Consider the following 12,814-nt stretch of genomic DNA (forward strand, 5'->3'; position numbering starts at 1 on the left):
ATAGACGGGAAGTAATTTTTTTACAACACGGCGAGCGAAGCGGAGAAAAATAAGTTAAGCTTCTATAATCTCCCAAGTTTATTACAAATTGTTGTAAAGAACACTTAAATCCAAATATTCATTAACATTCAGAGTAAAATAAACGGGGTCAATGTACGAATGTCCTTATACCCCGCCCCAATTCTACTCCGCTTAGTTGGAGATGGGATAATATTATCCTATGTGTTTCAGTAAATATTAATCAGAAAGATCCTCTAAGTCACAAAAAATGGAAACAGCCATTCGAGTTGTTTTGAACTATTAGGTATTACTTACCTACGTATTCATTGGCAACCACAGAAATGTGTGTTTTGAGTGACCCATAAAATAGTTGTAAAAAAATTAAAATAATGTATTGGATCGTATATCGGATATAAGTAAACAACTATCTAACGAAAAGGGTCAAATCAAACATGTTTTATTTTTCACACTATAATAAAGTTAATACTTACTGTTATTACTACTATACAATATTATTAAATAATATGGAATTCATAACGAATCAGTTTTAATATATATCTACACTATACTAAATTGCAAGTGAAGTAAATACCCAATCAATACCGCCGTCGAAGTTTGCGAGACGGCATCTTGTACGCGTGAAGTTGTACCGGACTATAACTCGGTTATATAATTTATAACGGTTTCAAACATTTCGATATATATTAAAATAAATATCGGAAGAAATGAAATAAATACCAATTAATATATTGCCAACAGGTATACGTTTTATAAAAATATTATATACACCTTATTCTAAGATATAGTATTGACTGCCTATCGTAATAATTATAATAACATAGGTAAGAAAGAAGTCGGTGTGATTGTTTAGTTATCGTCTTTTTTAAATCTTCATGATTGATTGCGTTATAAAATCTAGAACTTGTAAATAAACATCATCGATTTAAATTGGCGTCGAACCGCAAGATATAAACATTTATGGCTTGCGGTTTGTTATGACCGCAGGTTTAAAAGGAGTTAGTTGGAGTGTGTTTAAAGTGAAATTATGTTTAAGTGGCTCACAGTTTGCACAGCCATCAAGACCTGGGGTCCCTTGTGGGACACACTATTACCTCCTGTTGTATGTCAGGGCTATCATAAATTTATAACTATGAAATCATTCTCTCTTTAGGCTCATAGATTGAAATATTCGTCGGATAATTAGTATCTACTATGCAATAAAAGTACAATAAAACAGCACAGAAAAAATTGGTGCTTAAAATACATTATAGAAATGGTTATTTGAAAATAATTGAAATGTCATTCATTGATGATCAATAAATTAGAAAAGAACAAGAATAAATTTTTAAGTATATGATGCAATACAAAATGTCCCTAGATTTTATTGCTACACACAGGACGATTCGATTCGACTTCGATGACAGTAAAGTAAAATATAATTTCCTTTAAAAGTAAAATATTTAACAGCCCTCCATTGTGTACAAAAAAGAGGAATGGTTGTAGATTTATTTTTAAATTTATATCATCCAGCGCAAGCGATCAAATCGTTTCAAATTCACGATGGACAATCAAAATCGACTATTCATTAGTCTCTAAAGCGTGACCGGGTATTGGGTAATCGATTCAACGTTTCGAATGATAAATTCCATTCGAATCCGAGTTTATTCCGCGATTTTATCGATATCAGCTGCCATAAAAGCGGCAACGCAATGAAATTTTTAAGAAAACTTTTCGCAATTTTATGCTTTCACTTTGCTTTGCACCTATGCATACTTGTTGAAATAGAATTTTTAGTTCAGTTGCAGCCAGTAATCAACTATTTCGAAGTTTATAAATATACGATGTTATAACGAAAATCTTTTATTGGCAAGGAGTGTGTACTAAATATTCAGATTTCAGTGTAGGATGGGTTTTATTATCGAAAATGTTATTGTACATCTTAATAAAAGGATATTACTCTATCGTGGGATTATGTAGGCGCTGTTTTATTTACATTGAATATTATTGTATGTTTCGTTCCTTAATTCAGGGGAAAAATGTTAAATATACCTATATCACAAAAATGAAAACTTGAGCATGTAAAGAATGATAGGAATGATAGTATCTCCAAAAATCACTTATAAAGTATTTGTAACCTGAGAGGTTATAATGTTTTAGATAAATAATACTTTTTATAGAATGAATAAACGTTAGAGAAGAAGAGTCGTAGAGAAAAAAAATCAGAATTTCTGTAAGTAAACATTGTTCGAGCAGCGAACAAACATTTTATTTTAAATTACTTATTATCCATAGTTACATTACATTAATGACAATTATTGAGCAATACGTAAATGAGGTCAAGCTGCCTCAGCATTATTATCGTGCGACGGCCGAGCCGGCCGGAAAGCGCAGTTCTTCCATAGCAGCGCCCGAGTGCTAATCTATCCGCTCGAATCCGCGTGAATTATATATAATTATTAGCGATAATTAAAGTGTTCCCAGTTGTCCCATAATATCATAGCATTCTTAGCAGCTTATAACGCGACCTAAATACAGTCCACATTCGATGTAATACGTAAACCGTACATTTTCGAGCCGGATCACCGTAAAAAAGTGTGCCGCGTCGCGAGTGTAAAGAGTGACGTGGAACCGGAAATCCACGTGTCCCTTCTTCCCCCGTGATATTTATTCAGCGTATTATCTTATAACTACAAGCAAGCAGCGTATCATTCAACAGCAGCCAAAATTAGCATTTTAACGAGATACAAAATCCAGCATTTTCAAGCCATAAAAGAGCTTGCGTCAGCTCCACGTGTCGCCACGTGCATCGCCCCGAGCAAAGTACAGTCAGCCAGCAGCAAAACCCCCTATCAGAACATCTAGCAGCAGCATTCGAGCGGAATAGAAATTAACAGAACAGCAGAATTAGCAGAATCAGCAATTATCTATCAGCGACCAGCATATAGCAAGTAGCAACCAGAAATTATCTATCAGCGACCAGCATATAGCAAGTAGCAATCAGAAATTATCATTCAGCGACCAGCATATAGCAAGTAGCAATCAGAAATTATCATTCAGCGACCAGCATATAGCAAGTAGCAAGTAGCGTGAACTGCAAAAGGCATCTAGCAACTAGCATCTAGCAACCAGCAATTAGCATCTAGCATCCAGCATCTAGCAACTAGCATCTAGCAACCAGCAATTAGCATCTAGCACTTGGCATCTAGCCTCCAGCATCTAGCATTATTAGCAGCATATAACGCGACCTAAATACAGTCCACATTCGATGTAATACGTAAACCGTACATTTTCGAGCCGGAGCTAGCATCTAGCAATCAGCAACTATCAATAATTAGCATCAGACGATCAGTGACCAAAAATTAGCATATAGCAATCAGCAAGCAGCAAATAGCCATCAGCAATTAGCAACAAGGAATCAACAACCAGCAATCAGCGAGACGTAAGCCAGCCGCCTACGTCACCAGCACGTGCCACCACGCGTCAACCGCCACGTCAGCCAGCAACAGCAAGCAACCTAAGGTATCCGGGGACGTAGCCACGTCGACCGTATCCGAGACAGCCAAGTAAGAATTTTCCATTTTATTTTTTATTTCTACCGTTTGATTATTTTATATTACAATGGAAGCTTTATATACGGTCCAACTAGAGATCAAGGACAAAATAAAGAAGTTATTAGCGAATTTTAAAAAAGATAGTGCAGAGCGTAAGAGTATCGAATATTGTAGACAGCGTTTAGATATATTAGAATCTTTATGGGATGAATGCCAGAAAAATCATGAAAAGCTTTTAAAATATGAATCGACACAGCATCAATATTTTATGCGGGAAGAATTTATTAACATTCACGACATTTATATTCGAGCAAAGGAAGCGATCAGTGAAGCATATGATAATTTTTTATTACAAAAGCAAGCCCATCTAGAGCCGAAAGCGGGAGAATCCGGTTTAGAATCTCAAACGACGCCTAGGTCTACAACATTTCAATCACGGGGGACCAACAGCAAATTAGATGATTTATCTCGAAAGCAAGAAGTCAATTTTAAAGCATTTATCAGAGCAGTAAGAAATATTGATGTGAATAATTTGGAGGAGAAGTGGGAATATGAAGACTCCCTTCGTATTCTCCACAATCGATGGACAGCGGTGGAAAATCTACATTGGGAGATAGTGGGTGAACTTGGAGAGGAAGATGAAGCGTACGAAATTAATTTTACTAAGCATGAAAAAATATATATTAATACAAAGAGAGCTATAAACTCAAAAATGTGTGCAACAAGTCATAGAGATAAATCAACTCCGCAGATGGATATACCGACATTTTCTGGCAATTATCATCAGTGGGTATCATTCAAGGACCTTTTTAATGAAGCTATACATAAAAATACATCAATATCGAACGCGCAAAAAATGCAATTTTTGAAAGCTAAAGTAAGCGGGGAAGCCGAGCGCCTTATACAGCATTTGCCTATCAGCTCCGATAATTATTTAGTTTGTTGGAACATCCTAAATCATCGATTTAATAACAAAAAGCTAATTTTTACATCGCACGTTAACATATTTCTCAATTTACCTAATATACAGCAGCAATCATATCTAGCAATCAAGAAATTACATGACGTCACATTAGAAAGCTTGCACGCTATAAAAAACCTGGGCGTAGATATAACTACTTGGGATCCGCTATTGGTACATTTATTATCGCAAAAATTAGACAGCGAAACTTATTCTGAATACGTAGAATCATTAAAAAACACTCGGGAGCTCCCTATACTACAAGAATTTTTGGATTTTCTTGAAAACAAATTTACATCGCTTGAATCATCACGAAGAAAGCAAAATTCAGCAGCAGAACAAAGATATTATAGAACATCAAACCAATTATTAGCAACGAACAGACAACCCATACATATTAATTCAAATAGAATTAATATTAATAATCAAGTAAAGAGGTCACTGACGTCAATGCACACATCAGCGAAAAAATGCCCCTTATGCAATTTCGAACACGCGCTCACTAATTGTCCACAATTTATTAAATTATCATTTATGAATAAACTACAAACGGTTAAGCAACTACGGTTTTGCATTAATTGCATTTTTGATCACAATGGAAGTCAATGCACTTCGAATAAGCGGTGTCATGTGTGTGCTGGCGCACATCACACGTTATTACACGAATGTTTTAAGCAGCAAGCTAGCGAAAATTTTAGAAATAAAAAATTGATGAGTAGCAACACCCAAAGACAGGTCTATTACGGTCCCAAAAATCAATCGAATATGTCTCAGCAAGATAATTCTGAAGTACTTTTAGCCACCGCATTGGTAAAGATAACAGCTAAAGATGGCAAACAGCACATAATGCGAGCACTGATCGACCAAGGGTCTCAAATTAGCATCATAACCGAACGAGCAGCACAGCAACTGGGCTTAAAACGTCAACAAAGCAAAGGGATCGTCCTTGGTGTAGGGGGCCAAGAAAACGACTGTCGTGGAAAACTCAAGATTAATTGCCAATCTATATATAACAATTTTACCTTCAACGTCGATACATTCATTATGACTAATCTTATAAAAAATCTACCTAATAGATCGTTCGAAAAACCCGGCTGGTCGAAATGTATAGCGCACTTAAACTTAGCAGATCCAGAATTTAACAAAAGCCGAGCAGTAGATATTTTATTTGGAGCAGATATTTATTCATATATTATGTTAGATGGGATCATTCGAGGCCGCGAAATCTCACAACCACTAGCACAGCAGACGCAATTGGGTTGGTTATTATGTGGAGGCAGCATAAATACCTTCCACTGCAACGTTATTTTGAATCATATACAAGCAATTCAAGATTTTTGGAAAATAGAGGATATACAGGAGCAAAATGATATGTCAGCGAAAGATAAGCAGTGTTTAGATTATTACTTAGCAACTACAAAGCGATTAAAAAACGGACGTTATGAAGTAAGCATACCTATGGAGGATCAAGCGTTAGAAAAATTGGGATCGTCTGAAAAACTAGCGTTAGCACAATTTAAGAATTTAGAAAATAAACTTAATAAGCAGCATGAATTATCGGAGCAATACAAGCAATTTATGAGCGAATATATACAACTGGGACACATGAAACTAGCAGCATTAAATTCAAGCGTACAATGTTTTTTACCACATCATGGGGTACAGCGAGCAGCATCCAGCACCACTAAACTACGAGTCGTATTTAACGGATCAGCAAAAACCACGACAGGCTACAGCTTAAACGACGTTATGCATAAGGGGCCCAATATGCAAAAGGATTTACAAAGTATCATTATCAATTGGAGACTATACCGTTACGCCTATACATCTGATATTGAAAAAATGTATCGACAAATATTAGTAAAAGAAGAAGACCAAAAACTTCAACAAATATGGTGGAGATCAAGCCCAGACCAGCCTATAAAAGCGTATCAATTAACAACTATCACTTACGGAACCAAAGCAGCACCTTTCTTAGCAAGTATGACGTTGAATCAGCTAGCGCAAGATGAGCAAAATAATTTCCCAAAGGCAGCAAAAAGCATTAAAGAAGAGTTTTATATGGATGACTACATTTCGGGAGCACACACAATTAGCGAAGGCCAGCAAAAAATAGCGGAGGTAAATCATGTACTTAGCGGAGCAGGGTTCTTATTGAGAAAATGGATTGCAAATAATAAGAGCCTCATTGAAAACATAACCAGCAAAGAACGAGACGAGCAATCAACATTTATGTTTAAAACGGAAAACACGCCGAAAACCTTAGGCCTACGATGGGACCCTATTAGTGACGTATTTGTATTCGACTATGATAGCGTATTATATGAAAACTCAGCAAAGTTAACGAAAAGAAAATTATTATCGGAAATGTCTAAGCTATTTGACCCATTAGGATGGTTGACGCCGCTTACAACAAAAATTAAGATTTTATTTCAAAAAGTATGGTTACAAGCAGATCTGGAATGGCGTGATCCAGTCTCCCAGGATATAAAAAGCGAATGGATAAAAATAAAAAAGGAGCTAAATACGTTAAAATGTATTAAAATTCCCAGATGGTATAAATGTGATGAGAATAGCATAATTGAATTACATGGGTTCTGCGATGCCTCAATAAAAGCCTATGCATGCGTCATATATGCCAGAGTCGCAAAAAATAGCGCAATCTCAACTATAATAATAGCAGCAAAATCCAGATTAGTGCCAAATAAAAAGGAAGTATCTTTACCTAGATTAGAATTATGTGCCATGGAGTTATTAGCAAAATTAATGAATAAAATAAAAAATAGCATCAGCAGCACGAAAGTTGAAATTTATGGATGGAGCGATTCAATGGTAGCCCTTGGTTGGATTAACGGCAATCCCGACCGTTGGAAGCCCTTTGTAGCAAATCGAGTAAAGAAAATTCACGAAACAATGCAACCTCAATCATGGCGCTATGTAAAAACGAAAGAAAATCCAGCTGACGCAGCGAGTCGAGGTCAAACAGCATTACAATTAAACGAAAACTTATTATGGTGGCAAGGTCCAGAATGGTTATTGAGTTCAGATTTTAAAAATAAGCAGCAGCACACTAATTATATGACAAATTTAGAAATAAGAAAACAAGTAAATATCATTCAAAAAACATACACATCAAGCATAATAGATAATTTATTAAACAAATATAGTTCATTAATAAAAATAGTACGAGTATTAGCATGGATATTACGAGCGATTACACCGCCATTAAAACAAAGGCCGACGTATCTCACATTACAAGACGTGAGAAAAGCTAAAACGGCAATTATTAAATACTAGATTTCCGCCCGCGGCTTCGCCCGCGTTTTCAAAGGAAAACCCGCATAGTTCCCGTTCCCGTGGGATTTCCGGGATAAAACCTATCCTATGTGTTAATCCAAGTTACCCTCTATATGTGTGCTAAATTTCATTGTAATCGGTTCAGTAGTTTTTACGTGAAAGAGTAACAAACATCCATACATCCATACATCCATACATCCATACATCCTTACAAACTTTCGCCTTTATAATATTTATTAGATGTTCAATCGACTGAATTCTCAGCTGATTTAGAGCAATTAAAAAAGGAAAATAAATTACGATCGAATAGTGCATTATTAAGCTTAAATCCATTTTTAGATGAAAATGGTATTTTAAGAGTTGGAGGTCGTTTAAAGAATGCAAACATCAGCGAAGATATGAAATATCCAATAATTATTCCATATAGCGGACGTTTAACGCAACTACTTATAAACGAAGCACACGAACTTTCTTTTCACGGTGGAGCAAAAATTACCGTTTCAATTTTAAGACAAAAATACTGGATAGTTAAGGGATATCGAGCAACAAAGAAGCAACTTCGTACCTGTATCACATGTAAAAAGCGAGAGCCTACGAAATTACATCAACTAATGGGAGATATGCCTAGCTATCGTGTTAATCCAGCTCCTCCATTTTATCATACAGGAGTTGATTTTACAGGATTCGTCAACGTCAAGATTAATAAAGGTCGAGGAGTAAAAACCACGAAAGGTTACATAGCGTTATTCATATGCATGGTTACGAAAGCGGTACATATAGAGATAGTTTCTGACCTTAGCAGCACAACTTTCATAGCGGCTCTGCGACGCATGGCAGCACGACGCGGAACCCCAAAGCATATATATTCAGATAATGGCACGAACTTTGTCGGAGCAAATAAAATTATACGGCAAGAATATAATGAATTAATAAGCAATTTTAGCGATAGTTTTTACAAAGAAATCACCGAAATGGAGATAGAATGGCACTGGAACTGTCCATCGTGGCCTAGCGCAGGAGGAATTTGGGAAAGATCGATAAGAAGCCTAAAACAGCATATAAAGAGAGTAGTGGGAGAGCAAGCTTTAACCTTTGAAGAATATAGCACAATCCTTGCCCAGATAGAAGGATGCCTTAATTCAAGGCCTTTATGTTCAATTACGGAAGACGTGGAAGATTTAGATTTCTTAACACCTTCACATTTCTTACATCAGCGAGCGGAGAATACTCTAATAGAAACAGCACATGATGCCAGGACCAGATGGTACTTAGTAAATAAAACTTTTAATAATATTTGGAAGCGATGGAAAAATGAATATCTCAGCCAGTTGACGGTTCGAAGCAAATGGTTAGAACCTCAAAGAAACCTTAAAATAGGGAATTTAGTGACCATTCACGATGATATTATGCCAGCCGGGAAATGGCCAGTGGGCCGAGTAGTAGAAACCCATCCAGGAAGCGACGGGTTAGTAAGAGTCGTTACATTAAAAACAAAAAATGGAATCTTAAAGCGGCCAGTAGTAAAATTATCATTATTACCACTCGAAGAAAAAAGCAATCATCAGCAAAATCATAATATATCTATTCCAAACATCAGCAGCGAATTGAAAAGCGAAAGAAAGGAAAGTCGAATCATTCAAAACAACAGCAGCGAATTGAAAAGCGAAAGAAAGAAAAGTCGAATCAGACAAAATATTCCTTCAAAACTTGTAAGCGTCGTATTATCATTAATATTTTTTATGAGCATTTTATCGTACTCTACAGCGGAATATAAGTTAAAACAGCTTGAAAGCAATCTATCCATATACTTTGACTCGATGGGCGAAATGCAACTAGCTAGGGACAAATGGAAGCTAATCGCATATTTTGACATGTCTCCATATTGGCAAGGGAACACAGCGGCAGATCTTTTATCGGATTACTTAGAAAAAACCTGCGCTAATATGAATGAATCGAATCACTGCCAGACTATCTTGTTACAAATACGTCACGATTACAATGAACTGCAATACTACAACCAGCTGTTACTGAATCAGCATTTCGACGCGCGGTCAAGAACCCGGCGCGGTCTTTTCAATGCGGTCGGCTCAGTGGCTAATTCATTATTCGGAGTACTTGATCAAAGCTTTGCTGAGAAATATGAACAGGAAATCGAGCTCATTAAAAATAACGCCAACCATATAACCCAACTCTGGAAGAACCAAACATCAGTCATAGAAGCCGAATTCAACATATTAAAGCGAACTGAAAAAACCATCGAAACCCAATACAAAATCTTTAACAGGCATTTAAATATCCTAAACAATAAAACAAATGTAATCCAAACTGAAATTGAGACCATTCAGGAAGTGACCTTATCAGCAATAGCGTGCAACAATTTGATTCAGAATTTACGGAGAATTCAAGATACTCTATTGGACACCACCACTGAAATTTACCACGGCCAGATAAATGTACACTTATTGTCACCAAAGCAATTACGCGACGAGCTGCAAATTATATCAAGTCAAATTCCCAAGGACGTCACATTACCCATAGAGAACATACATACAGACCTGTATAAAATCTATAAATTAATAAAGGTAAAAGCTAGAATTACCGAAAACTTCTTTATATTTGAAATACTCATACCATTAATTAGCCGGGACAATTTCCAACTATATAGATTGATACCCATACCCAAGCAAGTTAATAGCAATATGATAAGCATAAAACCAATAGCGGAATATATTTCTATAAACATAAAGAGAGATGCCTACATTACATTAACACTAGCCGAGCTACAAGCATGCCAAAACCAGAATGATATTTATTTTTGCCAATTGCACGGTCCCATAATAAGCTTTAGCAATAATGAACGTTTTTGCGAACTAAAAAATAATAAATGTAAATACAATATAAACAGCTGTAAAAGTAGTTGGATACAATTACAAGATCTAACTACATATTTATATTTTCAATGCGATACGGCACACATACGCATTATATGTGACGATGACATACAGTCGCGCCAAGTCAGCAAGGCCGGACTTATATCACTAAGCAAACAATGCATAATAAAGGGACAAGATATCACACTGTACTCATTTAAGCAACTTGAAAACAAGCTATATCTGAAACCCGACATATTAGAAACCAAATTAAATCCCATTCACAATCTGATTAACTCTGCTCTGCCTATCGAAAACTACTCCGACGACGAAGATATCAACGCATCATTAAAAACTCTTGGGGAGAAAATAAAAATAATGAAAAACGCTGTCGAGAATACGGATACCTTAGGTATTTCAAAACACGACCTACACCAATACGCAGTGTCATATGGAACACTAACACTAGCAATATTAGCAAGCATCTTTTTTTTCGTGTGGTGGCGAAGGAGTCGAGCGACTCCACAGCAGAGCGTCCCAGCAGCCCAACAGCAGAGCGTCCCAGCAGCGCAACAGCAGAGCGTCCCAGCAGCGCAACAAACTATTCAGTCTCGGACAATACCCCAAGAGTGTGTCGATTCTAGTGTGTGTGTGCACCAAAAAAGTGTTACTAGTGTTCGTGCGTCTCCCTTACCCGAGCGGGGAGAGTGTAGTGAAGTATCATGCGAACAAAACAGGCTCAGACGATGGGCAAGTGCGCGATTTAAAAGGAGCGATAGGTCGACGTCTCCAATAACTAGCAAACGCTCTGCTATAAGTGAATCAGTGGTGGAACTATAATCATTATGCATTACAAACATTACCAAACTTATAAAATTTTATATATATCTTCTGTGGGCCTCGGGAGCATGTTCGAGCAGCGAACAAACATTTTATTTTAAATTACTTATTATCCATAGTTACATTACATTAATGACAATTATTGAGCAATACGTAAATGAGGTCAAGCTGCCTCAGCATTATTATCGTGCGACGGCCGAGCCGGCCGGAAAGCGCAGTTCTTCCATAGCAGCGCCCGAGTGCTAATCTATCCGCTCGAATCCGCGTGAATTATATATAATTATTAGCGATAATTAAAGTGTTCCCAGTTGTCCCATAATATCATAGCATTCTTAGCAGCTTATAACGCGACCTAAATACAGTCCACATTCGATGTAATACGTAAACCGTACAAACATGTACCTACGTACATCAGTTTTAACATACATAAGTACACATAGTAGTGCTACTATTAAGTATTCTGTGGTTTAAACAAAAATACCTTTACACTCCCCACCTGAAAAGTGCAAAACATTCACTCACATAATTACTCAATTCCTCGCAAATTTTAAAGCAATTTACAACGTGCAAAGTAATTAAAAGCGTAAACACATTCCAAGTATAAAATGTCTAGCGTTCAACAAATCTTCGTACAATAAAGTGGCAAATTACCTCAAGTTTGAGGCAGGTGGCGCCCGCAGCACTTCCGGCGGTGACGTAACGTCATAGTATAAAGAGAAAAGTAAGTTACTTAGCTTCGAACAAAGGTACATCGCGCCGTTTGTATGTACGCGGAGCGCTTGGCCACCAGTTCATGTACGTACACAAGCTTGACGCACGCACACAACGCCGCTCGGTTACTACTCATGGATCGTTCTCGTGAGGGTCGAGCCCGCACCATTGTTGTGAGCAGTTGGTGTTTGTTTATATAATTATTTAAATACCTATCAATGTGACAAATGACAACCGTGCGCCTCGCGAGTTTAGGTACCGTGCACAGAACAGTAAAATTTACTGTTCTGTGTACCGTGCGCTCCTAAACGCCGGGATTCGGCCTACTTCTCTCTTTATACTATGGTAACGTGACGTAACGGCCCACTTCCGGCGGCCCTCTCACTCCGCTGAATTAGATAACCTGTGCCCTAGGCTTTGTGACGTGTTGTGTGAAATTGAAATAATTGTGACGCCCATTAGAGGGCGCAATTGAGCGAACAATAGTTATATTTTATTGGATCGGGTTCATGCTAATTAGGTTCGGCGTGTTGCTAATTGAATTATAGGTGTCTTTTATTATTTTTATTAGTATGTATCGTATC

The 12,814-nt window shown here is 37.0% G+C and overlaps 1 protein-coding gene across 1 annotated transcript in view; it reads left to right on the plus strand.

The window, feature by feature from the left end:
* The window catches only part of LOC149904800 (uncharacterized), a 202,577-nt gene that overhangs the window by 65,021 nt on the left and 124,742 nt on the right, over positions 1-12,814 (plus strand). The gene's annotated exons all lie outside the window — the stretch shown is intronic.

The sequence above is a fragment of the Colias eurytheme genome, chromosome 11, assembly GCF_061535395.1.
Source record: "Colias eurytheme isolate Ceu_HAF_F1 chromosome 11, ilColEury1 Martin Lab GWU primary, whole genome shotgun sequence".
NCBI lineage: Eukaryota > Metazoa > Arthropoda > Insecta > Lepidoptera > Pieridae > Colias > Colias eurytheme.